The sequence below is a fragment of the Mauremys reevesii genome, linkage group 21, assembly GCF_016161935.1.
Source record: "Mauremys reevesii isolate NIE-2019 linkage group 21, ASM1616193v1, whole genome shotgun sequence".
Taxonomy (NCBI): domain Eukaryota; kingdom Metazoa; phylum Chordata; order Testudines; family Geoemydidae; genus Mauremys; species Mauremys reevesii.
The window spans coordinates 9,939,471-9,944,768 of NC_052643.1; positions in this window are offsets into that span (position 1 = coordinate 9,939,471).

Here is a 5,298-nt window from a genome sequence, read left to right on the forward strand (position 1 = left end):
GTTCGTGACCACCTTACATTTACTATGAGTATAAAACATATGAATTATAACAATAAGCCTATACTATTTGTGTGTGTTTTGAGACGCTTGACCTTGAAGTATAGGACTGTATAGGGAGTAAGATTTTCTTTACTTTAGATTGACATTTTTATTACAACGTCTTGCAACTCCTCCTACTTCCCCCTGAGAGTCGCAGCCTATTGGTTGAGAAACTCTAGTCTAGTAATCACTAGTGGATTAAGAATGAGGCTAGGAGCTCCAGAGTTCACCAAAGATATGTGTATGAGAAAGTCAGATAATTTTAACTGTTGTGCCTCAGTTTCCTCATCTGTAAAATGGGGATAACAATATTTTCCCTATCTCAGAGATGTGTTCTGAGGATTACTTTAGTCACAATTGTGAGGTATTCAGATGCTATAGCGATGAGCACCACAGAGGAACCTATAAATATCTGAAAGAAGAAAAATTATGTGGCTTTTAAACTTTAACCCAGACTGTGCTGCTGTTGTAGCAAAAAATAATGGTGAAATTGACATTTATATTAGTCAGAATCTTGAATGAGGAAACAGTCCCAACTACTATATTTATTTAGCTGCTGCTGAATTGAGAGCCAGGATTTCACAAACCCGGTTTCAAAACTCTGACCACATTTCTGGAGCTAACAATTGTGCCTACTTGACCCATGTGACGATGGAAGTAGAATACTGGGATACCAAGGCATTCTTCCTCTTCTGAAAATGGTATTGTTCTCTAGCATATAGTGTAACAGGGAATGACCCAGACAAACAATTTGTAGTTTATAAAATAGCATTTCCCCCCAGTCAAAGAGTTAAAATCTACATATAATTTATTAAGTGGTCAATGTAGGAACCAAAAAGGGCTCTGTTCTTGCTTCTTAGAAAGATAAATGCTGCATAGATGGATCATGGGTTATTTTGGCATAATCCTTCCAGGCATCTCTCCCACAATAAGGAGGGTTCAGCTGGGTCACTGCTTGGAAGGGCATAAGGCCCAGATCCTCACTGGTATTTAGTCTCCTAAACTCCATTGAAATCAATGGAAGTTAGGAGCCTAAATACCTTCAAGGATCTGGGCTTAAAATGTTATGGTGATGGGTGCTGCATAAGAACATAGACAGATAGGAAACTTCCAGAGAAAACTTACATAGTGTAGAAAGTTATGCTAATAGTTCAGTAGGTGGAGCTCTTCCCTTTAAATCAGTACCAAATTATAAGCCTAGGTATAGAGGCTATACTGCTTGAATTGCCAGCTTTAAGATGAGACATAAAAAAGTACCCTTTACAACTGATCTCATTATGGATCCCATGGAGATTTTTGTAAGCATAGCCCAGAGTGCTGGCCAAATTCCAATATGAGTAATTTCATTCTGCCCCATAAATTCCCCTGTAGTTTCAAAATTCTGTACTGTTGTGTTGCTGTGCACAACTAGGCAGCTGTTACATTCCACCATGGAGATAGTAGCATTTCAGTATTAGATAAAGTGATTCCAAGCAGACATATTTGTAAAATATTTTAAGCTTCTTCTGGATGGATGAAATGTGTAGTATAAACATAATATTCTCATAATACAGTACAGCTGAGCACAATGAATAATTCATCTGACAAATTTAGCCTTTTTATCCCACTTGCAGCACATCTGTGAACAGATAATTCCTGTAAATGTATTTGTTATTTGAATTTATTCAGTGAACTGGATTATTTGTGTGAATACTAGATTTTAAATATTTTTGGGGTCTTTTAGGGCTGGTCAGCATTTGAAAATTTTACTGATATAACTTTTTAGGTTGGGGTGTGATATTTGTATTAAAATTGTTATACTTGTATAACTCCATGTGGACACAGAGTTATGTATAAAAGTGACTTATACTGGAGGAGTAGTTATTGCCCTGCCTATACAGGAATAGCAAAATAGCTCTCAATTTGGCAACTTCTCGGAAAGATGACATCTTTAATAGTTCAACACAACAGTGTCACATTTTGTCTGATATGTTTTAATATGGGATCATTTTTCCCAGAGTCAAGAATGCAACCCACTGACCCATACTCACTAACTACATCTCTGTTATTGTGGGGAAGGTAGCTATTCCAAAAAGCCCTCATAGCTAGAAAATTAATTATAAAAATGCCGCATCCTAGTCTCATTGAAGTCAACAGGAGTTTTGCCATTGATTTTATTGGGACCAAGATTGGGTAATCAAAGTAGAAATTGATGCTGTGTTGGTTTGTGGGTTCTAGTGGTACAATAGAAAGGAATGATCAGTATTCACAATAGAACTATGGCTCCAGTCCAGCAAGCTGCTCTGCATAGGCAGACTGTTTCACCCATGCAGAATCCCATTGCTATTGGTGATACTCTGTGCTGGGTTAAGGACTGTCCCTGTGGAAAAGCTTCTAAGATTTAGGCTACCAGACTTTGATTAATTTTATAAATGCTAAACAAATTAACACACTTGCTTATCAGAAATGTTTATTGAAACACCTATTACACATAACTGCATGAAAGACCAGCAAAATATAACATGTGTAGACCAGGCCACTACAGAGTATTCTGTTTAGTGCACAATGCTTCTCTTGAATTATATAAATAAAGTATCACAAAACACACCGGCATCATGATTTACAAAGTAAATCTCAGACTTAAAGTGCAATTTTACTCTGTAAAGTAACTATAAACAGCACTCTCTCACAGAAAATATCTGTTCTGCTTGTGTATTCCGGGTCACATCAGATTACTTTAATGACTAAACTAAATCTTTATTGCTTTTTATTCCTGTCAGCCCTGCAGAACCAACATAGTTGAGAGAGAGATAGAGGTGAATTGTATTCTTTCCTGGGCATTATCAGTATAATTGTTTACTAAAATTCCAATCTGTTAGCCCAGTTAAAGCAGTGGGACTGCCTACAGTATCTTTATTACCTATGATGATGCCTGAGCTAGAAAGAACCTAGCTTGACTATCAAAGTCCAAGGTGAGTTTGCATAGCTGCCCGTGAGAAACAAACATTTTTAATTATAAACAGATCACATTTGATCTGGAAATCACTGAGAAGAAATAAACATGGAACCTCTTAGTACCAATTTCAGTCACTTTTCAGAGTCAGAAGTGCACTTTAAGGTAATGTGCTCACTTTATCACAAAGATTTTTTTTAATACAGTATAGATGCTCTGAAGAAACCAATGGTTGCAAACTGGAACTAGCAGCAGCACACAGAGGCTCTAAAGCATAAATTAATTCCAGCATTTTTGTGTACATGTGGAGATGCCATTGCTCACCTTGTCCAGAGCACTGAGAATCTCATGTTCTGATAGCATATCTGATCTGGTCAGTATGACAGACCACTGTTATGGAGGATGCAGTTCAACAGTTTTCTCATACTATCTGAATTATAGCTCCTCAAGCTCTGGAACTTTTGATAAGGCACTTAAGTCACACTCAAAATGGAGAGAGAGGAGTGTAGAAATCACCAGCATGACATTTATAGAGTTGTTCTAACTTACACACCCAATTTGCTATGCTCACTTCCGAACCAGACTTCTAGGAAAGAAAAATTACATGCGTAGATTACATTGGAGCCCTAGTCTCTCCTTACCCTTCCTCCCCTCCAGTTATAGAAATTCTGGCTCAGAAATCAAATGTCTCACAAATCTTATTCCTCATTCCAAAGAAAGGGCCTAATTGAATAATGTGCACTGTGACACTGTTCTTAACCTTTAGCCATTAAACCAGTAGCTGGGCCCAGTTTCTGAAGCTGGGCTGTCCTTTCATGAAGAATAGGGTTAATCTTAGACTAAGGCAATTATTATATAATTTCCTGCTCCTGATTAGCATCAAATATTTCTCAAAGCCCTAGACCCCTGGCAGGGGAACACAGAAATAAAGTTATTCACTGCATTTATATATAAATCCAACCCAGTCTCATCCTGCTCCTCATTTAAACCACTCAGCTGTGACTATGCTGCTGGTGCTAAAATGTAAAATTATTCTAGCATGTGATTTGCAATCTTTCTTATTGTTCTTTGCTTTATGCTGTAGTTACAGTAGGAACAATATAGTATTTAAAATGAATCAGACTATTATATACTCCAGATTTTGGAATATGCTAATTATTATGCATCAGTGATAGGAGAAGAACTGTAACAATTTTTTTTTCATTTTCATGAGCAGACATTCCCAAGCTTTCGGTTAATACACATGACAGTGGAAGAAAGTGTAACTTTGCCTTGAAATGACCTTGTGTTTTGTTATAACACAGTAAAGTGTTCAAAACAGTTGTGTTATTTATTACTTTACAGGTCATTCAGTTTGAACAGCAAAACTAAATAGGTCAATTTTGCTTTCTGTTTCTAGTCAATTTCACTTTCTGGTTCTAATGCACTAGTGCCTGGCCTATAGGTACACTACAGCTTAAATTGAAATAAATTATGTCACTCAGGGGTCTGAATTAGCTACCCCTCAAGTGACATAACTTATGCTGATTTAAGCGCCGGTGTGAACAGTGCTATGTCGATGGGAAAGCTTCTCCCACTGACATAGCTGTCGCTGCTCGTGGGGGATAGAGTAATTAAGCCCTATGGAAGAACTCTCTCCCGTCAGCTTAGAGCAGCTACACTAGTGAGCTTACAGCAGCACACCCCTGAACGACTAAAGTTTTAGTCAAAGATATCTGTAACATCAGAGTTTGTAAAACCCATTTTGTTTCATTTAATTATGCTCAGTTGTAGGTATCAAATTGTAGCACTTGATGATTCCCCTTTAAAATGCATAATTGCAGGGCCTGCTTCTCCACTGTCTAGCATCTTTTGTTGCCGTTCATGTGCAAAGTGAGTGTAAAACAGCAGCACAGCTGAGTGGCAGCATTTTGCACCCACTTCACTCTCAGTTTGCACAACTGTAAATGACAAGGTAAAGGACAGTGGAGGAATCAAGCTCCTAAGGCCTTGTTTTCACTGCTAAAAAAGGTCTATTCTTAAACTTCAGGATAATGAATGAGTGTCAGCTATCCCTGAGGTAAAAACACTGAGAAGACAAGTTACTTTAGGCCTTGTCTACACTGCCACTTATAGCGCTGAAACTTTCTTCACTCAGCAGTGTGAAAAAACACACCCCTGAGCGATGCAAGTTTCAGCGCTGTAAAGTGGCAGTGTAGACAGTTCTACAGTGCTGGGAGCTATTCCTCTCGCGGGGGTGGTTTTATTACAGCGCTGGGAAAGCTCTCTCCCAGCTCTGGAGCCATGACTACACAGCCACATTAAAGCGGCAGCGCTTTAATGTCAGC